The following is a 24,303-nucleotide window of genomic DNA, read 5'->3' on the forward strand; positions in this document are numbered from 1 at the left end:
CTGGAATATTTCCTGATTTTTTTTTTTTTTTTTGAAGCTTAAATGTATATTTTTTTTCTATCATTTAAAAGCAAAAATAATATAAATGTCTCTTTTTCTGGCAATTCATTTTCATTTGAATCCTAAAAGCCACAAACATATTATTGGAACTGAGTAGCTGTGACATTGTGATACTGAGAGTCTTAAAATAAAGGAGAAAAGAATAAAATTCCCCCTTGAACCTCATTTCAATTCAAAAGAGAAAAAAAATCCCAGGCTTGTTAACATAAATAGTATGTGCAAATATGCATAAGACAACAGCCCCTTGGTAACATTTTTCCCACAGGAGGGAATTCCTGCAAAATTGTAGGCTATGTGCAAATACTTTATTTTCTAAACAAAAATTGCATTATGCCAAAAGACATATACATTTCAACCACTATTAGGGTGTAATTAAATTATGTTAGTTATCTTTGTTTGTAATACAAGGAACAAGATTTCTGTTGAAAGCACAAGGCGCTCCTAGGTTAATATCCTTTCATCTCACTAAGTGTCACACTGTAGGTGGTCTGCAGTGCTTTCTTTATACAGAACTTTTCACAGGATTTGCTTAATTCAATGCTACTTTTTAGCTTTTGGGTCAAGTGAAAAAAATAGCAGGAAAGCCACAAGAGGACAAATTCCCCTTTCACTTAGCCTGTGTAAATCCTGTTGAATGGGGAAAGCAGGACAAAGGCTGAATACTGTGCCTTTGACATAAGGAGAAATACAAATATTTCATGAACAGGGCAACAAATGTCTTTGAAAGTTACAACAAAGTAACAATTTCTGTAAAACTGCAGAGCCCATTATTTCCTATTCATTGAAAACATATGTTGATGCTGTTGCATATCAGAAACAATCAGAAGTCATTTGATTTCTTTTTTCTAAGACTAAAACAGTAGCTTACTTTTTAATATGTAACCAATTGTTACAAAACATCTGGTGAGCTGTACCTTTCATAGTTTATAGACAAATTCTTGCTTTAAAAGCAAATTGGAAAATCTTATGCTTTCTTTTCCCTAAAAATGCAGCATTTCCTCAGTCCCAGTAGAACTGCTTTGCCTTGTTTGCTCACTATTTCCATGCTGCTGGTGGACATGGATATTGTACATAAGTCTTTAAAAAGAAAAAAAAAATAGATTTTCTAGGACAAACTCTTCCTCTCCCACTCTTCACTTCCCACCTCCCTGTTTCTCTTGCATCTCTTTGTGTAACATTTTGCTGCCTCAGTTCATTGCCCAGGATGCCACACAGCAGAGCTGACAGCTTGCACTGCACAACTATTAGCACAAAGTCTTCCATGCATTAAGAAGAAAACTAATGCCATGCCAAACACTTCCAGTGTAAAATGTGAAACTGCTTTTGTTTAAGGAGGGGGCACTAAGTTTTATATACTCAGAGAACATAAATGCTAAGAAATGTTATCCGGGTCTCTCTTACTGTATTAAATGTTGGAAAGCTTTCTACAATATTTGATTTAGTTCATAAATCTCATTCCAGAGCCAAGGATTTTCATATCAGATGACCCTAATGTGATTTCAAAGCTCACCTGCTGACTCTCTGACATACAGAATTTGAATTTCCCAGAGGTTTCTATAATGAACTGCGGTGTGCTGAAGTAGCAGCCTCCAAACATACAGAGCAACATTTTTAATTGTTAATAATGTAACTAAACTAGGTTATCAAGAAATAAACCAAGACACCCAGGCAAGTTTTTGTAAAGACCAAGGCCAAAAGTTTCATGAGGTGTGAAATGTCAGGTCTCTCCCAGTGAGAGGAGCTGCCATTGCAAGTCACTGCAGCAGTGCTGGGGCACCCCATCAGAAAGCAGCAAACAGACAGCAAGGGAGACAGCACACACTGTACTTCATCTGTCTGACAGATAACCCAGAAAGAGTAGGGGAAAGCAAATCCACAAAGAGAAAAGTCTGGGCTCATTGATCATCCAGTAGCAGAAGGAAAAAAAATCTGAGGAAAGACATTCAAAATTATTCCTAAGCAGAAAAGTGCAAGTGGCACCAAATCCATGTTTAGCGGTAATATGAGCAACAACCAGAGGATGTGGTTTTAGCAAAGACAGACGTTACATAGAAGGATGAGGCAATGATTGTCTAAATACAGCAAAAGGACTCACGGTTCCCGAAGGCCCACCATTCCCCAAGTTGCACCATAACCTAGAGCTTCAGCAGCCATCTCAGATATGTCAGAAAGACAATTTGCCCTTGGAACCATCTGAAAAAGATATACATGAAGCAATAGTAATTACAGATGAGAATCCATGGACATACTGCATCTCATAAAGATATGTGTAGATTTGTGGTTTGCAGAAATATGTTTGATATATTTGAATGCCAAAACAAGGAAAATTTTTAAAACAACAGGATATTATGTTATAGATACCTTAATGTGAGAGGAAGAACTTGGAAGAGGTGGTGCATCAGAGAAGGAAAACATTCAATCAACAGATGATGCCAAGGAGGGCCAAGTGTTTCATGCATGGTTGATTTTTGTTGTCATAAAATGGCAACCACTACAACTACAAAAACAAAATTTTAAAAAATTAAAATAAGGAATGAAAAGTATTCAGGTAAATTTTAAATCAATGAGCCCTGTGAAACTTACCAAGACATATCTGGAAAATTGGTTCATACAAATCCTGAAACATCAGTTATCTTTGGAAAGATGTAGAGGACTGGTGACATAGCCGGACACTAGAAAGGGACAAATGAGATGCTTATTCTTCAAGAAGATGCAAAAAAGAACCTGGGAAATAACAGGCTGGTTCAACTTTAAGTCCCCTTACAGTAATGAAACAAATAATTTCCTTAAGTGCACCAAAGAAAGAAAAAGAGTTAAAAAAAATAAGAGAACATGGTTGCAGCAAGTGTATTTGGAAAATTCCAATTCAGCAAAAGTGATCTAGCTTCCTGCAAGAACTGGAAAACCTGTTTTGTGGATGAGGGACGGACCATGGGGAAAGACATATAGTAAATATCATATAGCATAACATTAGTAAACATATAGTTTGACCTTAATAAAGTTTTTGATACTACTTATTATGACATTCTCATAAGTAAGCTCAGAACTTTTGTACATGCTATAGTTCTCAACCAGATGCAGAATCAGACACAGAGCAATTTTTGGTGGTTCACTGTCAAAAAAAAGGTGTCCACTATTATATCTTCCTATATCTACTTGTGTGATGGAGTAAACATACATTGCTATGTACATATACACAGACAACAAAGAGATACATTGATATATTAATATGTATTTTTTGTACCTGAATTAGCTGGTGGTAACAACAGTTGTGAAAAGTCAGAAACTCTATTAGGGATGAATCTATAGTCCAGAATTATTTTTTTCAGAAACTCAGTACAGATTGCAAATATCAGCATGAGATTAAATAAGCTTTATAGGTAGGTAGAAATAAAAAATTACATAAGTAGAAATAGAGAATGAAAAAGAAATTATGGTTACAGGAAATTAAGAGCAGTGCACGAGTCACCACACTGAATTTCTACCAAATCCCAAACCTCATACTGGCTGAAGGGGTCACTCTAAGGCATCTGAAGTCATTCTCCCACACTTCTTGGTAGTGAAAAGGCCAAGAGGAGTCTGAGTTTATATCCAGCTTGAGGAATCTATTTTCAAGGAAAATAAGAGCTTTTGGTTACATTGTGATTGGAGTTCTGTCAGCAAAAGTGGAAGCATTTGTGCTACGTTTTCTGAGGGAGAGCATGATGCATCATAAATTTCCACACAGGAAATTCTGAAAAAAGGCTTATGTTACAGATCATTAATAGCCACAACAGATTACTTTGAAAGGTTGAATTATCCTATCTCTGGAATTACTCAACTTCTGGAAGAAGTATCTGCAGGAAAGAATTAAGTGAGTTAGTGCTGACTTTGAGCAGGGGAATGGACTAACTGATTTGCTGACATCTTCTACAACTTCACTGCCTGGGATTTTGCATCAGGGTTTGACAGTAGCTATTTGCATGGAATTTGTATCTTCTGCTTTATCTGTGAGTATTTGATTTCACCCAACTGTTAACTGGCCCATTTCTTGGCATTTTTTCCTCTGATATGCCTGTATACGATGTAGACAATGTTTTGGGGTCCCTTGTTCATGGAAGAGTAATGTCTTTTCTGACTTTTTCAACTCTTTCCAAAATAAGTCTGAAAAACAAAGTATGGAATCCAAAGCATCCCCTGCAGGGCTTGGGAGCAGCTGTCTGGTGCTCAGGCTTCCCAAAGGAAGGCAGACTGGTTGTCTCATGTGCCATGAGAGTGGTTGGTGGCTCCACAGTCAGCATTTGCTGCTGTCCTGTTTCCCTCTCACCTTCTTGCTTGTGTTTGTCCACCATCCCCATTCCTGCCCAACATGCAATGAGTGTCTCTGGGGTGAAGCTGTCGTTTCTTTTCTTTGTTTTCACACTTGCTATCAGGCTCCTGAGAGAAATCCCCAGGCACTAAAATTAATTCACTGTTGCTGGTGATAGTGCTATTAAAATTTGCTGTTTACAATTACTCACATGTAATAATTACATGCATTCTTATTTTCCATTTGTTCAAAATATACATTGGGAGAGAGAGAGGCAATGTTTAGTCTCTTCTAAATAACTGATTTGCAAGGTTATTTCAGATTTTCAGATATGAAATACTGTGTTCCTTCTACATGAAGTATAACATTCATTGGGGGAAGGCAGAGATAAAGGAGGGGATAAGGCTTATGTCATTTGTTGTCTTTCTTAAGTCTTCAGTGAAGTCTTGTAGGGAAATATTACTCTACTTGTTATTCTTATAGCAGACAGATATTAATTCCTATCTTGCATCCACCTGCTTATCTACCACATTACAGAGGGATCCTGCCCACATTTAATCTACTGGTTAAATGCCAGTTTAATTCTTCTATGCTGTAGGCCACAAGAAATGTGTTCAAAGGACAGCCCCTCATATACACACCACAGTATAAACATTTTAATGAAAGAGAATTTTTTGTAGGAGGGGAAAAAAAGTACCATTGCTTTGAAAATAATTAATAAGCTCTCACTGAAATGAACCTTTTATGTATACCTTTATGTTTCTGATCTGGCAGCTTTGAAGAGCTGATATCATCAGTTTTAGAACCTGGAGTCTGGCCACTATTCTCTGAAACATACTTTACAATGGAAAAGACCAACAATACAGAGAAAAAAAAAAATCAGGTCCTTTTTAAAGCTTGAAGGTTTTTTATTCCTTTGCAACCTTTCTGCCTGACCCACTAAATATTCTGTGTCTCTTGCTCACCATACCACTGCCCCACTACTCTCCTGCTTCATTAGGATACTAGAGCTACTGATGGCAGCTTAACTGCAATTTTCATTTCCATTGGAAGGTGTTTGTGAAAGTCCCACTGCATGATGTTGTGAAGTTGTTCTTGACAGAGCTTACACGGCACCTGCCCAAGAAGGTACATATTTCTTCACTTCCTCTAGCATGCAAGAATAAAAGCACACTGGCACTTAAGTTCGACTGCATTAAAACCAAAAGAAAATTCATGTGAGGGATTCAGCAGAGATGAGAAACTTGCTCTAACAGCATTCATCATGCACATGACATTTCTTTCAGGAGTTACTCCATCTCATAAATTTAACTTTTTCTATGGACAGAGGAGCTGAGGCAGAGGCCGTAAGGCTGAGCAAGCCTCGGAGGTTGAGCACTGACCCCAGCAGAGCAAAGGCAGTGCTTTTGAATTATTTCCTCCCTTGGCTCAGGCAGCTTACGTACCCAAGGCTGCAGTGAGAGCTGGAGTCAGGATTAAGGTACATCATGTTTCTGCACACAGGCTGTAAGCCATGATTTACTACATGGACCTGGGGCGCAGCTTTCCAGATTTGGAGCCACACCACTTGCACTGATAGTCCCTGCTGGTCCTTGGCTGAAAACAGTTGAAAGCAGTTGTTGAAAACAGTCAGCCTGACTCTTCACCTGCAGATCCCCAGTGCTCCTCCTCCTGTGAGAGCTCACCCTCCACTGCCACAGAGATCCAAGGCCCCTGTAATTCCAAAACTGCTCCAGGTGAAACTGGGATCTTTAAACATAAAACCAGGTTTAAACCATCCAAAAATGCACCACAAACTGAACCGCCACACAAGTTTAAACCACACAAGTGTTAATAGTCTATGTTCCTTAATGAAAAAATCAGAATTGATTTCCTTCTCTTTTTATAATAATTTCATGGGTTTCCAAAAGAGCAGAATCTGTATCAAAGTATGCCCCAGATAGTCTTGTCATTTTGAGGGTCCTGAGTTCTGAAAGGTACAGATCCTTTTCAGTATATAATGGTCAGATGTGTTGCGGGTCTTTTTGCTTTCCAAAGTAGTGTTTAACTCTTCTGTAGAGTAAACAGGAGACAAAAATTGAATCAGATGTCTGTAAGTAAAATCACAAAAGGATGAAGAAAGACTTCAGAGGTAATCCAAAGACACACTACTTACTCCAGCAAACCACTTTCTTCAGTGAGCCTCAAAGGCCCTGGGACATAGACTGTTCACCTCTGCTGACAAACTGAAGAGTCCTGAAGGACTCCTCTGCTTTCCACTGGACCTTGTGCAGATGGAGGGTAAGGCAGTCTGGAGCACAGCTCTACTGAGCTCATACTCTGATTATCCCACTCTCAGCCTTCCTCTCACTTACACCAAGGGGGACGGAGCAGCAGGCAGAGGTGGCTTCATAAATTCCATAGATCAGTGTCACCATAAATGATCTCTTGATTCGTAATCAAAAGCAGCATCTAGCCCGAGGAACTAGGGTGTCCTTGAGCTTCAGGCCTAGAGGAATGCTTTGTCTGACCAAAATGTAAAGATAGTAACTAACTCTATTTGGAGTTTAGAGTTATACCCTAAAGCAGTACAGGATTTGAAAAATATAAAAGCTGAAATCCCAAGGCATCAATATAACCCCCTACAGCTTGCAACTACTGGAGGATTTTTCCTTCCACCTCCCATGGATAGCTCATTGCAGGGACACTTTGGCTCTGCTCAGCTCCTGCACACAGCCTGCATTGCTCTTTCTGGAAGGATTTTGGCCTTTGTTTGCTATATGCAGCTCTACATAGGGTGGCTGACAGTATCCAAGCAAGTATCCACAAGCATAGTGTGGTGCATCAAAGTCTGCTGGGCAGCCACCACTGTTTTTCTTCAGCCAGAATTCCGTGTTATTAGTTCATTTATTTGAAGATCTCTTCTGCATTTTCATGTGAGACCAAATTATCCTCTCAATTGCAGTAATGACATTAATAGATAAGCAGTGAAAAACATTATGTGTTTCCTGTTGTAATGGTAATCTTGTTGGCCATTCTTAGACCTGGACTGATTTCCTGTGTCTCTGGTTCATGCAAAGAAGCAAGACAGAGCAGCCCAAAAGGCAGCCCTTAAAAGCAGGGCCTAGGTGGGCACGGTCCTCCCCACAAACATGGTCCAAGAAAAATGGTCAGTCTCTCAAGCAGAGAAGACATACCTGAAAAACAGGAAGGATCTGCACAAAAGCCCATGACAAGCTGAGCTTTCTTAAAACATTTGCTGTGATTTTCTGAAAAGAGAAGTTTAAAAAGTTGTTTACAATTCTGGTTATTGAGGTTTTGATTCCATTGCTCCATTGGCCTCACTCAAACACTTTCTTCTCCAAATCTCAAATAAAATTGCTTTTTCTTTAATAGTAGTTACTTATTTTCTTTTTTTTTTTTTTTTTTTCCCAAAGCATAAGTCTGCTCTTTTCACACTTGCTTTACAAGGTAAATTTGGCATGCAGTTTGGTTGCATATCCTGATGTCAGCTTATTGAAGGCAGGTGCACTCCTTAATATATATGGGCACAGGGACCCCCTTCCAGACTATAAAATAATACTAGGCATGTCTTTATGTGTAATATCTCTAATTGTTTTCTATTCATATACCTAAAAATATGAGGTATTCTTTTGCATATACACATTAAAAGTGAGTGTGAAGACACAGGCACCATATTTCCGCATTACACAAAGATAGAGTTACAATTACTCCATTAACATATTTTATCTATCATAGTGTCTTTATATGACAGAAATGTGAAAAGGAAATGATACTGTGATGTTGCACTTTCATTTCTAGCAAGAGAATCTTTATAGAAGATACGCCATGGCGAAGCAGCTTCAGCTGCCCAACTGCTATCCTTTTACTTAATCTGGAAAGAGGTAATCCAGCATGCTGTCAAACAAAAATCCTTCACTTTTTATTTAGCATTCTTATAGAATTAACAACATAAAATGCAGAGTAAAGGAGAAAAATTATTCAGTCTGTAATAAAACAAACATCATCCACATGATGTCATTTTCAGAGATCTATTGTTTGGTGTAGTTTATATTTTGATAGATCTTATACAAAAGGAGATGACTTGTGAATAGTAGAACAACATGTTTTTTATTTTTTAAAAGTAAAAAAAATAACATATATTAAATTGTTTATATCATTTCATTCCCATTTTCTTGTGTTCATTCAAACATTTCTAAAGGCCAAATCTATGCAGGCAGCCATTCCATTTAGCTGACATTGTGGCTGTGCTCTGAGCCAGTCCATCTCCTGGTTGCCTGGACCTGCTGGAGCATGGATTTTTTTTGTCTCTGAGGCACTTGCTCATGTTCTTCTCTGTGAAAAAACAACATTCAAGGATAATGGAATGAAGCTCCATGTAGGGCTCATCTCAGCATGAGATCAGGTTGCAGCTGGAAATAAGAAGTTCCTCAAGGTCAAATATATCTGAAGATATTCAGCAGTATATTTTTCATGGATCCTTAGAGCATCTAAAAACTTATGTGAGCCTGTAAGGGCCTCATCACCAGTAACTGAAAAAGGCCAGGGGCACAACCTTGGGCACCAAAATTCAAGTTTTCCAATCTGCTAAATTGTTAGTAAGGTCTCTGATATGAATCCAGCCTGTGCCACATAGCTGTCCTCAAAAATATTCCACATTTCGGAGTGAATGCGAGTCAGGAACCATATCCAGGGCTCTCATGGCATGGAGGAAAAGAGAGCAGAACAACATCTGTGCCTGCCCTTTGGTGACAGGTATTCTCGTGCCAAGAGGGCAGCCTGAGGCATTCAGGAGGGTGTGTTCAAAAATTGATGTAGTACACAATATTTGTGGAGGTTTTGATTCTTTTTTTTTTTTTTTTTTTTTAAACTGAGGGTATGTTTGAGTGCTAGTGGATGTGACTGACCAATAAACCCCAACTGTGGAATAAATCTCAGAGGAGATGGGCAAGGGCAATGTGCCCATGAAGCCCAGAGAACAAAAAGCAGTTGACTTTATCTCAACACAAAGGGGGCCAGAGGGGATCTTTGTCTTCACAAGTAGCTATCAGCAGTTGAGTGGATCAACCAGTGGTGTACATGTCTCCCTGAGTTATCCAGACCATTATGAGGGAAATCAGCCTGATGCAGAGTATAAAAACTAAACAACTAACAAAAGAATTTTGAAGACAACAGTGGGCTTGAAGTGGCTTCAACACACTCATCCCTTTCTACAAACTGGGGATGTCCAGAGTCATGAATATCTCAGATTGGAAGGGATCCATAAAAATCATCAACACCCAATTCCCTGCTCCTCACAGAACTAGCACAAACTAAACCATATGATTAGGAGTACTGTCCAGACACTCCTTAAACTCTCTTCCAGGGACTGTCCACCATCTCAGTGGAGAACTTTTTTCCTTATGTTTAACTTTCCCCAACACAGCTAGTACAGTGAGCCTATTATAGAGACCAGTGATGGGAATCACACTGATATTGTGACTGAACTTTGCAATTGCTATCATTTGCTAAGTGTGACTTACATAAGTATTGTGTTCTCAGAATATTTTGTATCATTCTACTAAAAAAGGATTCCTGTGTAATATAAAAATAACTAATTTGCTATTAAGCATAATTCTTTCCATGCGTGGAATATCTAAGAGAAGCTAGTCAGAGAGTATTGGACTCTACAGGGAAGATCACACCTTTTCTTTCAGCAAAGACTGCAGCACCACGGAGCACTCTCTCTGAATTTTAGGTTTACCTATATCAGCTGCCAGGATGCAGGCATTCCTTAATCTTTAAGTTATACTAAATAGGGACTTGGACTTCTAACTCAAATGCACAAATACAAGTCATACCTACAATCTTTGATTCAATCATCTCTCAATTCCAGTCAGTTTGCCTATGATGACACCAATGCTGTGATGTCTTCTGGTTCAGATAGTAAATACTTTTTACTCATTTAGGAGGTTTATTTTCCTCTTCTCAAATCCAAATCTACAGGACACTGCATTTCTCTTAATTCATGGATAATGAGGGCAGCCTATTATAAAGCCCCGTACTTTTTGAAAAACACAACAGACCTGCCTTGGATCCCTGCAAGGAGTAGCAGACCCCTGGCCTAGCCTAAAATTCACATTTGAGCACAGACATACACCCATTCAGCATGGACAGGAGATGAACTTGGGCTTTAGTCAGAGCTCAGACCCAGACCAACTCCTTAGTCAAGCTTACCTATGATTACCATGCCATTACATCACATCAAAACCAATTAACTTCTGCAGAAGAATTTCATCCCATTCTTCAAAGATTTGAAGGTCATCTGGTGACTGAAAACAGGCAAAACAGTATCAAAGAATCACATAATCATCAAGGTTGGTAGAGATCTCCAAGATGATCTAGTCCAGTTCTTAACCCAGCACCACCATAATCATCCCTGAAACATATCCCCAGGAGCAATTTATTCCAAAGCGTAACCACTCTTTCAGTGATCTTTCAGTGACAATATTTTTTTCTGTTTTCTAATCCAAACCTTCCTTGGGGCAGCATAAGGTCACCTCCTCTTGGCCTTTCACTTGAGACATGTCAGAAGAGACCAACTCCCACCACACTGAAGCCTCCTTTCATGTATTTGTAGACTGCAATGAGATCCCCCTTGAACTTTCTCTTGTCCAGACTAAACACCCCCAGCTCCCTCAGCTGCTCCTCACAGGAATTGTGCTCCAGACCCTTCCCCAGCTCCGTTGCCCCTCTCTGGACACGCTCCAGCTCCTCAATGTCTTTCTTGCAGTGAGGGGCCCAGAACTGAACACAGGGTTGGAGGTGTGGCCTCACCAGTGCTGAGCACAGGGGGACGGTCACTGCCCTGCTACTGCTGGCCACACCAGAGCTGACCCAGGCCAGGATGCCATCGGCCTTCTTGGCCACCTGGGCAATTTCTGGCACAGAACAACCTACTTATCTAGAAAGCAAATGGAAAGAAGTGCTACTGTACCATGGTAAAACCTGAGGAGTGCAGCCATGAGGCACCGGCTCGCTTCCCTACTACAACACTTCTGCTCCTACAACTACTTGCAGGCTGTACAGTTCATGTGAACTCTTCTGATAAACCCTCAATGATATCAACTGTGAAACAAGCTTCTCAAAAGAACTATGCAGTTCAGCATTTGTTCTTACATTTTAAGCTGTGGCTTTCCTGCTTGCACATCTAATACATGCAGGGAACCTTCCCCTGCTTCATTACCATCACATCACATGAGTCTGATGGGAATGTTCTACTCAAAATCTGTTATACCCATCTTTATTTTTTGTCTTCTTTTCATTTTTCTAAATTTCCTTTTTTCCCTGGTAGCAGAATAGGTAATGTGTAAACAATTTGTTAGCTGCTCCAGTGCTAAAAGTGGCACTGTTCTTCCAGATTTATAAGTAACAAAAGGAATAGAAAGACACAGAAATTAGAAATGCTTTTTTTTTAACTAGCTAGCTGAAGCTGACCAAATCAAGAATGGAAAACCTCTTGGTGTGTACATGTATAACTCATGAGACAGAAAAAGTTGCATCCTTGATGTCTCACCACTAATGCAAAATGCAGAAAATATTTTGAAGACAAGGCTGTGTGCTCCTTAAGCATGTTAGAAATGTGAGCTCTAAAATCCTGTGAATTATTTATTTTAAATTTTGTACTATGCAGGAATATGCATTGAAGTACAATTCTACTCCAAGAAATTACTGTAGAATCAGCACCTTTTTCACTCTGTTTATCCTTCCCGTGCACAAATTCAGAAACCTCTCTTCTTCCAACAGTTATAATGGGAGATTTTTTCTATGGCTTGTTCTTTTTAACACTGAAGTGGTCATACTGGTAAGATAGATATACATCATTAACAGCATTACAAAGCCAAGCTCAAGCTCCCACAGAGTAGGAAGATACAAGTACAAAATGGAGACAGTGGATAACATAACCCAAGTATCTGAAAGGAGAGTTTTCCCTGAGCAACATGTGTCCTGGAGCTGAGGAGGGTAAAGACAACAGGACTAGTTTAGCTCTCACTAGATATTCATAAACTCCCCTAGTTGAGTTTATAGCTCTGAATATCAGAGAGAGAAGAGAGAGCTTGTCTCTTTGCAAGATGAGAAGTTCTTAAATCAGAAATATTTGAGTTACAGTAATAAAAAATGCCAAGAAATCCCTCAAATAATTTTTTCTGATCAAAGCTGAACACTCAGAAATTCATCCTGAGACCCTCCTTTTCAATCAAAACTCTCCCTGCTTCCAGAGGTGGACCCATTTCTGAACAAAGCAGAAGCTTAAGGCAACAATTTCATGGGCAGCTGACCTGGTGCGACATCTCATTTCCACTAAAAAAAAAAAAAGACATTTCACTCTTCCTCTCTGGTCAAACTCCTCCCTCTTCCCTTGTTTTAGTTTGACTTACTTTCCACTAGGGTAGCTAGGTCACAGAAGGGCCTGATGAGCCAGCACAAAGTAAACAGCTATAAGATGACTGGGAGTGATAGAGGAGGGTGGAGGACGGCGGGACCTTATATTTTCAGCAACAATAAGCTGTAACAACATTCACTACCTCTCAGGTAACCACTGCCTAAATTAGATGTGAAGTACTGGGCAGTGCCTATCTTTTTCCATTGTCTCTAAGAAGATTCTACAGCCCTGACTTGGCTCAGGTCTCCAATTCTTAGACCCCTACCCTCAGGTGGGATCTGTCCCCTTTAGCAGTACTTGATCTGCCAAGGCAGGATGGATTTGCTTTGATTTTATCACATTTCAGCCAGGGACATCTTTGGCTCCTTTTCAATCTGTACTCAGTAGCACCACAGTGATGAAGAAAAGAGTGAAATATAGCAAATATTTACAGAGAAACTTGAGATTTTAGCCTAATTTTGGAACACTCTGAGAGCAATGCAGGAATCCCCAGGAGGATACATAGAGTTCTGTGAAGGCACTGAGAAGCTGAATCTATTTTCACTTATTTCTATTTACATTTATATTTTTACAGCAAACTTAATTCCTTACATTCAGCAGAGTTGAACAAGATAAGAGAAATAAGTCCATTATTTCAAAGGAGGAGAGGGCTAGTGTTAGGAATGAAGGTGTGCAGAGTGTGTGGTAGGGTCAGATGTCCAACAGTATTTATGCACTGAAAGCAGCTCAGACAATCTGCAAGAGATGAAAAATTGTCCTTTCAACTGCTCCCTTCAAAACCCTTGGTCTGTGTTCACTGATCTGATTCAAGTGAGATTTCTATGAAAGTACAGGTGGAAAGTAAAGCAATGAAACACAGTACCTTTGTAACTACACATTTGCATTACAAACTTGGATTTTTAAAGAGGCAGGGAAAAACAAGAGCTGCATGTCAAAGCTGCACCTCTTGAGGCTGTCTTAGCATAACTCTCTCTAACTTGCTGGGCATCTCGGGACTCATAAAAAGGTGTTCAAGGCATTTTTATACTAACATTTCAGTGGATCAACTAAAACACGAGCATGTCATGCATGGAATGAAAAATACCAAGAGTTCAAATATGAAAGCAATGAGTTCAAGTGGGCAGAACCAGAAAATAAGAGGTCCAGGAAACAGAATTTTGGAAAAATCAGTCTTTTTTTCTCTATGATCCTCGTTAGACTGACATTTTGCGGGGGATTGCTAGATACTGCATAGCTAGTGGATTCTCCTGGAAAGCCTCATGTGATATTTTTTGTGACTTTCATACAAAAGGTATTTGCATACCACTGACTGAAAAATCTCCTGTGTTGTGGAAGGTAGCCCCAGTGTTCCACAATTCAGGTTGCATATGCAAGAATATTTGTGATTACCTGAATCAAAGCGGACCATTCTTTATTGAGACTATTTCATCTGTTGCTAATGAACCATTGATACTGTTTAACACTGCAAATATCTTTACCTTTTAAGCACAAGCTTTTAAAGGAACAACTTGCCTTGGTAAGAAAATTTTTTCTTGGGTTTTCTCCAACCATTCTTGTTAATGTGCTAAGTTCTTCCATCGATTACCTTAGGAATAGGCAACACACTTTAATCTAGAAGGTGGTTTCCTGTCCCTTCATTATCTGGTTCTTTAGCAAATCTTTCTGGGTTAAACTTCATTTTTATTACTAACTGAATACATTCAGACTAAAAATTTTGTACGGCCAAAGTAGGTGTGGTACTATTTATAAATCAAGGGCAAGTTATGCAGTTTTCATAAGGTGGTTTATATTGCATATTTGAAATCTGGAGGTGTTTCAGGAATGTATCATAAAACCACCTTCCATAAACTGTCTCTCAGGAAACAGTAATGATAACAGAGGCAGACAGATCTCACTTTAAACAAGTTACCTTGTACCCTAGATATACTAAATTTCTGGAATTTTTTTTTTACCAGATTGAAAATCTTTCCAACTTTTTGAAGTCTTATCAGCTAAGTTTTCAGAAGATTCACTTTACTGCTAAGATTTCCAAACACTCAGTAATGTTGAGGCTATATAGCTGTATAAATCTTGCCTCATAAATTTTACAGATTTATGAAAATCCTAATTGTATACCATGCACTGGAAAAAAGTAAAAATTATTCCATATATAAAATAATAAATGTACACATACTAATTAAGCTTCCAGAACCCAAAATAGTGAACTTCTAGATTCCAGAAAAAGATTTGACATCTGTGCAGTTTACTAAATGTGAACTCTAACTTTTCTGGATTTTACCTCACTTGTTATTTTCACAGAAAAAATGTGTGCAAAGCTTCATGTCTGACACTGTGGGTGTCAGAAGCCTGAAAAGGGTGAAACAAATTGGAAAAGTAGAATGAAAATATATAAAACCCTGTAAAATTACTATGTTTCCTGACTGTAGGCAAGAGCTATATTTAGATCTGGTAACCATAATGGGATATTGGTTAGAAGATGAAGGACAGATTTCAATACATGTTCATTACTTTCAAGAAATTACACCTTGGAATAAGTCTTTTATATTGAAAAAGTATAGTAGTAAAAAAAAAAAAAAAGAAGAATGTCTTTAGTGCAGAAACTAGTTTACCTAGCCTATATTCTTCTGTGTTCATTTTGCTGCTGTTGGATATAACTGTGTAAACAAGGAATGCCTTTAACAGCCAAGATTCTCCATTTTTTCCATCCTTCAATGAAGTCAGTTCACAGCATCATGACCGGTTCTTGTGTGAAGAAGCCCTGGGAGAGTTCTATTTTATTTAACTATACTGAGATATTTTTCTTGCATGTTAAATATCCAAGGTCTAATAAAACCTATTTACCATCTGACATTTATCTCACTTGGGTTTTTTTTTTTTTGGTGGGAGGCCTTGACAGCCCAGAGGAATAGCTAGGATACCACAGATAAAACACAGATATTGATTGTTCACACAGGAGCATTTCTTCCAACTGTTTCCTAAGTATTTGAGTTTTAGGCATGTTTATTGAAACACAGTATACATATAAAGTACAAACTAATTTTATTCCTTTACACCACTCCTTCATTTTACACTGATGCCATAATCATTCTGACTACACCAATACCTACTGAAAACTATCTGGATTTGCAATACTAAACACAAACAAACAACTATAAATCAGAACAACTAAAGCAACAAAAATAAACTTTTCCAGATTCCTTCATAACGAACAGGAGCTACTACTTTGAGGAACTCTTCATGTAACTGTTCAGAGAAATTACATTATGAATCTTGGAATCTAATATATATCAGTACTGCTTGAACTTATTATGTTTTGAAAGACACCAGGTCATTGATGCTTAAAAACACTAATAATGAAATATAAATATTTAAAACAAAATAAAGCTTTACTGGGACTGAATCTGATTCAACAGGTTCAGTTTTCATCATTATGCACTTAATGTGAAGCCAGAATAGTAAAATATCTGAAAGGAGATTTTTTTTTTAATCCCCCCTGCAACTCCTCTCCCTACTGTCAGTCCTGTTTCCCACAGTCCATCTTGGAGTGTTGGTTCAGTGAATTGATATGGAGTGTGACAGGACACAGAGACAGCACAAGGTGAAAGTCAAGAATGTATGGTGGAGGAGCAAGGTGGATGTGAGAAACTGAACTCTTCCTTTTGGATAGGGTGGCCATCCTCCCCTGTGAAGCAGTACCCTCATCTCTCTGACACAGTAACACCTCTTATGCACTATCACACCAGACCTGGGGAGTCAGAGCTTAGTTCCAAAGGAAAATCACAAAGACTTCTGGATGCACATCATTTCTGTCTCTATCTCCATAACAAAAACTTTGGTAACCTTACACTTCCTTACAGATGGGGAAAATAAGTCACAAAAAAAGGTGCTGGGGTAGAGCATGGACCAGAACTCATGTCACCTGAAAGCTAGCCCTGTTCTCTGACTGCCAGGGCAGAGAGAGAAGTTTGGATTCAGTAGGAAGAAAAACTTCTTCACTGAAAGCATATTCAAGCAGTGAAACAGGCTGCCCAAGGAAGTTGTGGAGTCATTATCCCTGCAGATATTTAAAGGCACAAAGATGTGGCACTTAGGGGAAGGGCTTAGGGGTGGACTTGGCAGTGCTGGGTTAATGGTTGGACACACAGGGGCCAGGGTGTGACATAAGGCAGCTCTGCTATTATGGTAAAGAGAAAGAAAGGCAGAAGTGTGTTGTGAAGCTGACGTCAGTGCGACGTGGGCTTTCGGGTGCAGACCAAAGAACAAACATTCCCATCACGTGGAGGACTTCTCTCAAGTGAACAGTGGAAGGATTTCTTCACTAGAGTTATTCCACCAGCCACAGCTGATCATTTTTTAGGCCTATAGAAAAGCTTTTAATATAAATTTGCTTGGAGAGCAGCAATCATGAGGTAATTCTGGTTTTCATACAAAGGGAGCTTGAAAGCAGGTCAACAGCTCAAGTGTGATAGAGTACGAGGGAAGAATGACAAACTCCACAACTCATCAGCTTTTAATAAATGTGCCAGCTACTTTCAGGTCTAAAGTATGCCCTCAGGGAAAGCTGGTGTGTGGATAGATAGCAGCACAGGCATAGGGCTGGCAGACTGACTTGAGATAGGTCTGAAGTCACAGACAGAGAGAAGTAACACAAAAAAGGAAAAAGAGCCTGTGACACGATGAGGCCACTGCTTGGAGGAGGTGTTTCTGAGCAGACAATGGCTGGGAAGGGATGATCAGCCCAACAAGAGCAAAGGGTAATATGGGCAGATGTGCCTGTTCAGGTATCTTGTTAATAAGGAAGCAGGAGGAATGTTGGTGTTGGTCCTAAAGGACTAGTGAGGCCTTGAGCATACAACCCACCAGCCTTCATGTTTGGGTGGAACTGGAGGATAGATAGGACCCCAGTGACAGAGGTGACAAATGGCAGAAATGCTAAATGCCAGCCAGGGTATCTACCCCCATGAGGGAGTACTTTGTCTGTTGGTGGAGACTGTGAGCCATCACAAGGATTTTGAGGAACTGAGTTCCTCAAAACTAACTACACCAAAGAGGATGTGTGTGTGCTCATCTCATCACAGACATTTGGATTATTTGTAAATGAAGCAGCAAAGGGGAGGGCTCTCCAGAAATCATATCCCAGCAAGAAAAATACATTAGAAGGATACTGGGTACAAGAGGAAAAGGAGGTACAGAAACACAGAAGTTCTCAGAGAAACAGAAGATTGTCAACATGCAAGTTGAGTTTGACCTTGCAAAGAGAATGAAAATGAATGGCCAAAAAATTTGTTTCTATAGCCAAGAAGAAATAATTAAATAGTTGGCTATGCATTGACTGGAGAGATGCTTAATCTCTAAATAACCTATATATTTCCAAGATCTACATGATCATTGTGTCTTCATTTCAGAACAGACTTTCTTCGTGATGAAACATGGACATGCATGTGGTCTTCAAACTGCTGATCTCTACGAAAGGCAAGGTTTTGAGCACTGAAAATTCCCCTTATTATCCCCTTAGGAGTGGGCACATTAGAATCACAGAATCACAAAATCACAGAATCACAAGGTTGGAAGAGATCTTCAAGAGCTCAAGTCCAACGTAGCCTTAACATCTCAACTAGACCATGGCACCAAGTACCACATCCAGTCCTTTTTAAAACACATCCAGGGATGATGACTCTACCACCTCCCATGGCAAACCATTCTAATATTTTATATTTTATCCCCTTTTCTGTAAAAAACCTTTTCCTAATATCCAACCTATATTTCCCTTGGTCCAGCTTAAGACTGTGTTAGAGAACCTAAAAATCTGTCTTCTGTTATTATTTTAATTTTGCTGAGAAAACTGGAACATAAGAATGAACACATAGCATGGTATTCTGGTTAATCCATTCTGACAAAAAGTCCAAGAAAATGGAAAGCCTAGTTCTTAATGTTAAGAGAAAAGGCATCCAGACCTTTGGAACCTGATTGTTTGAATTCAAAACCATATACAATTTGAAAACAAAATGCATGATAGGAATAATTAAAGACATGGAAATAAATAGAAGATGGGATAAAAGGTTACCTAAATTAGCATACCAGACTCAAAAGAACTCTTGTTCTGAGAGATTAAATTTTTTAAAAAATATATATACAAGATACAATCTTCCTTTGTAAAATTTATCTGGAATAAGTGGGGATTAATACAAGAATTGTAAGGTGCACCAGGAACCAACTAAAGACAACAAGCAAGTGGGGAAGTACCTTGCCACAAAAATGTTGGCTTGCTATAGAAATTTTCTGATAACAGAAATTTGGAAAGCATTCTTATTAGGGAGGAGAATCTGAGCAAACAGGAAGAACTAGATGACCTTAAGGAGTGAAGCAATTGAAACGGGATAATATTTAATGGTATCAAATGGCATACTCTCTACCTAAGGATTTATAGGACAGATTTATGCAATAAACTAGGAGCACATCCATTCAAAAGGTGAGGAGCACACCCTGAATGTGCTAACTACCCACAGGATCTGTTGCCAACATAATGCAACTGTGACCAAGGTAGTGCAAGCCTGGAACCTACCAAGGCCCATTTCTGATACAGTTAGGAAAGTATTGCTGCTATTGCTAAAATCCTGGGAGATCATGATTGGGCTATTATATACTCTCACAAGGAAAGTTTCCTCCACCCTAGATTAGGCATCTAAACATTAAGGATTTTTAAGTATGAACAAGTCATCCAAGACTCTTCTATATATGCTGAAAAGAAATCCAGAAAGCCATGAATCTCACTCTATAGCCATGTCTAATACAAATGTAAAGCTTTGGCTTCTAGAAGTTTCTCTCATCTCCTCCTCATCTTTGACTATAAGGCTGTGAACACCTCAGATGTGTGAAAAATGGGTGAGGTAAATTCAGGTCAGGAACAAAAGCTAATGAATACAGTCTGGCCCTTTTTGCCAGGAACAAAATATACAAACTGACTTGATAAAGTCTGAAAATAAAAAGATGTATTATTGTGGCCATGAGTGTTTACAGATGTAGTGGAAAAGTTCTAAGCAGGCTTCAAGATGAAAACCAGTGCCAAAGGAGACCAACAAAGAAAGAAATTACATTGAACAACTTTATTCCGTCCTGTGGAGCTACATTTAAACCTTGCTAGATATTCACTCACTGTTTAATCACATTTATGCTTCACCAGCTCTTTAGAGATAGTCATTCAATATTATTGACAACTTCATGACTTTATGGTACTTGCAGTATATTTATAGCATACCCCTTCCCAAAGTAAAACACTGTGTATACAAAATTGTCCTAGCTGGTCTGTCGGTGTTTGTCAGTGGCAAACCACAGTGTTTGTCAGTTTGCTAAAGTCATCTTTGTTTTGCCATTATCTTTCTTTGTCTCTCCTCTAGACACAACTTGGCTAAGATTCTGTCTGAATTTAAGTATCAGTACTAAATTGTTGTGAAAAATACTGCTTAACACATTCGAAACAGACATATTGTAGATAACAATAAACATAAATCTTTGAAAAACCCTGCAGAGTAAATGACAGAACTTCAAATAAAACTGTCCTGCTTGATATAAAGTTATGCCATTATTATGAATTGTGTATCAGCACGTATGTGACTCAAATACTCTATGTTTCTGCACATATGTTTCTCAACTACTCCATGTTTCTGCATTATTTTGCAACCCCATGACCTAGTCTAGCATTAAATCATAAGAAGTTCAGACTCTGAGTTTTATCCTGGCCTGTAGAGCACACGTACCTTTACTGTTTCATAAATAGGAATAAGACATTTACACTTCCATGCTATATATCTGTACAGCCACTTACATTTTGTCTCTTTCTTAAACATGACATCTAATATGTAATATCGAGAATAATCAGGTTCATCCTGTATCCTTTCCACATCTCATGATTTTCAGAAAGATTTGAATGGGGAATTAGAAGATTTGTTTATGATAACACCTTTCCCAAGTTCTAACCACAGAACCGTCCTGTGGCCAAAGGACTGGGATAGAATCATTAATTTCCTATAAATTTTTCTTGCTAATGCAAGCTGAGATATAAAACCAAGGGCAAAGCCTTCTTTCTAGATATATAGCACAGCCTTTTTGAAGACCCCAGAGGTGGAAAATTCCCAGAAAACAATGTATTTGTAGTGGTAGCTTAAATATTCTACCTGAGGGTGCCTGTGTGCCATCATGCCTCCCTGGAATGGTTGACCCATAAAAAGTGTGCCAACCAGTTACAACAAGCAGACCTATTGCTTGACTTCAACTGTAACAAACTGCAATGAATTTATTCTGGGTTTTTTTTAGAAAATCAAGCATATGTGATTGCAGTGTCGGTCCCCCCTGATAACCCCTGAAGCCACTGACAAACCTCAGCCAAACCTGGAAGAGTTTCAAAAACAAATTAAGTTCCTGTAAGTCTGCAGGGGAGTGGTGGCGAGATAGAGGAGGGAGAGCCCCAAGGCTGTCCCGCTGGAAGGGGAAGGGCAGAATGGCACTGCAGGGAAGCAGCAGAATTTGGTGGGGAGCCATTTGCTGGGGAGCTGCAACCTCTAGATGGGTATTCTGGCCTGCAAATTCCAGCACCATCTTTTGGAAGCAAAATTCAGGCTTGATTTGGAAAGGCGCACAAAACCAGTCAGCCATGGGAAAGGTCTGCTTAGCTGAAAATCCCTAGGGAAAGCTGAACCCCAAGCACAGCAAACACCAGCACCTCCAGTGCTGCTCCATTGCATTTTTCCTCCTTGTCAGCAGTGGAGGAAGAGCAGGCAGTGGCTGCTGCATTGTTCTTTGGTACAGCCACTCAACCGGATCACAGCAGGGTAAACACCCACCAGATAATACAAATATTGCTTTCCTTTTTTTTGAAAGAAACAAAATTCATATCTTCATGATGTGTGCCCTTAAGGGATAACTCTGACTACACCATGAAGATTGTAGTTTCTTCCAAATCTGACTTGAAATGCTACAACATGCACCTGTGGTATCATTTATATAAAGGCAGTCATGGAAGACTTCTGTTGAGCTCTCTAACAAAAAATCAAGGTCTAAATTCTGGTATATATAAAATAAGTAAATAAAGAAGGCAAATCTTCTGTACTTAGGTTTTTAATGAACTATCTCTCATATTCCCTCTTTTGTGAAAGGCTGTGAGGCAGATGAAATGGAAAAGTTCAGCATCAGTTTTCAGAGAATGGGGTACAAGGTTTTTGCTTGCTCAAGGTAACCTTGTTTTACACTATCACCTATGAATGAGCAGATTACAAGGAAAGTTTGAAATAAGGACCCTTAACTCCTTCTCCAGTTTAACGTGATCAGCTCTTAGATGTTTATGGATGTGTTTAAATTAAGCAGAGTTCTCCAGAACTGTAAAAAAAGGGAACACTTCTGTGTCAGCAGGATTCCCATATGATCACAATCTCCGTGGAAGGAGGGAAAAAGTTTTATTACTTTGTGCAAATATCTTTCTGTGGAAACTAAATATAAATGCTTTAGCAGACTGAAATTGCTGTGAAGACTTCCAGTTCAGAGTAAACTCCTGAAATTTATTACAAATACCAGAGGCCAAAGGGGGATGAACTGTACTTCAGAGGTGGAAGGAAAGAATCTCCCAAAAAAAAAAGCCACAATCAACGTGTCATCTAGGCAAATTAATATCCCTACTCCCAGACACAGATTTTTTTGGGAGGGAGGGAGAAGGGTGCTATTTTGAGTTATAGGGATACTTCAGGGCTTAATTGCACTTCAGCCATACAACCTTGTTTTAGGTATTGCTTTTTTCAAATATTTCAGACCTTCCTTCTTTGAAAGTTCACACCTTCTTAATGCTTCATAAAGTACATGAGAACCAACTGAGGTAGAAGTCCAGATTGCAAACATGAAGATTAAGATCATTAACACACACCAAAGAAAAAAAAAATTAAAAATAAATAATAAAACAACAAGCATGTTCCGCTCTCAAACAAAACAAAACTGATTCTCCTTTCTTACTTCCTGATTTGCTAATCAGCGATAACTGGGGGAAAACAACCAACCATGTTTATGCCTTGTTTTTACATCCAATGTTTGTACATTGGATGCTGCCCTCTGGGCAAAGGCCTGGCACCTTCCCTCAGGTGCCACTTTCCTGGACCCATGTCAGACACTTGAAGTAAACAAGGAAACCCTTGGGGAGAGGCAGCACAGGGCAAGGACAGGGCTGGTGCTGGCATGCTGGCTCTGCACCTGCCTCACACCCCGGCACCTCTCCCACTCCCTGCCCTTTGCACACCCAGGCGTGACAGGTTGGGGTGCTTTTCTGAGCAGGTTATATCATTAGCTCTGGAGGCAGGGGGGTTTTCCTGCCCTATGTTTGCACAGCACCTAGGAGGCTGGATTTATATTTATGCAGGGCTGCTGGAATAAAAACTTGAAAATAGCAAGTAGCAATAGAGCTGATGACAAACATCCAGCACGTTTACCCTCCAGGTCTGGCAACGTTGAAATTTCACTGAGTTACCAAGGAGCTCCTCGAGCATCACAGGTCCTTGCTCTGATAAATTAGTGTCTAATCCTAAGGGTGGCTCATTGGTTTTCAGTATTAGGCCCTAATCTCCTTCCCTACCTCAGGAATCTTCTCACCCTGCACCCAGAGAAATCATCAGTCATTCCTTTGCCTAGAGTTACCAAACAACATCAAATTTTTTAGTAAAGATGTCAAAGTGTCTGTCTAAACATCTTCTGGTTTTGGTCTGAAACTGATATGAGTTGAAAGTCTTCAGCTCTTCCCTAAACCCTGACAGTTGGCTAACAACAAAAAAAAAACAGCCCAGTGATTTACTATGTCAATCCCACATTGTTGTGCTCTGTGTTTCTTTAAGAAAGGTGCGAGTATATGTGTAAGAGTCTTGAAATACAGTGGTTGCCATGGCAATTATCTGTGTTTAGAGAGTGGAGGGGAGTAAAGTTCCATGTAAGTGGTCAGAGTAGAGTGCAAGTTAAACATGCCTCTTTGCAGGTCTAAATTATGTACTTTCCTCTCCCCGCCCCATCCCCCCTCCAAATATTTGTGAAAATATGCATAGATTGTCTGATGAGCTCCAAACTATTCTTGCAACAATGCCAGATTTTTTCTCCCCCTCAATATTCCCACTTACCTGTAAATCCTGTGAGAATAAAGCATAAGGCTGCAGAATTGCCCATCCACACTCCCATCCAGGAGTTTCCTTATCTGGTTCATTTCTTCTAAATGGGACTGAGTGCATTACTCTTACAAAACTAACAGATCAAAAATATAGGTACACCTAAATGGCTGTAAATTTAATTGGAAGGGAATGTTATATAAGTATAAATCATCAGAACAAATATCCCTTAGCATTTATACTGTGCTTTACATTTTCTAATTACTCAATGGATTTGTTGCTTTAGAACAAATATGCATTGTGCCTGGAGCTGGAATATCTATTGTCCATAAATCTTTCTCCTCATGTTCTCTCTCATTTTCATTTATCAACCTAGATTTTTCCCCATTTCCTCACATACATGATAAGGA

At 39.2% G+C, this 24,303-nt stretch overlaps 1 long non-coding RNA gene across 1 annotated transcript; it reads right to left on the reverse strand.

The window, feature by feature from the left end:
- Positions 1-1,654: 1,654 nt before the first annotated feature.
- Positions 1,655-22,698, reverse strand: LOC140684403 (uncharacterized). The gene is made up of 3 exons (XR_012056625.1): positions 2,644-22,698; positions 2,422-2,557; positions 1,655-2,253 (listed from the first exon to the last, which is right to left on the reverse strand). It is a non-coding gene; the product is annotated as an uncharacterized lncRNA (long non-coding RNA).
- Between the last annotated feature and the right edge of the window lie 1,605 nt (positions 22,699-24,303).

Source organism: Taeniopygia guttata, chromosome 1, assembly GCF_048771995.1.
Source record: "Taeniopygia guttata chromosome 1, bTaeGut7.mat, whole genome shotgun sequence".
In the NCBI taxonomy this organism is placed as follows: domain Eukaryota; kingdom Metazoa; phylum Chordata; class Aves; order Passeriformes; family Estrildidae; genus Taeniopygia; species Taeniopygia guttata.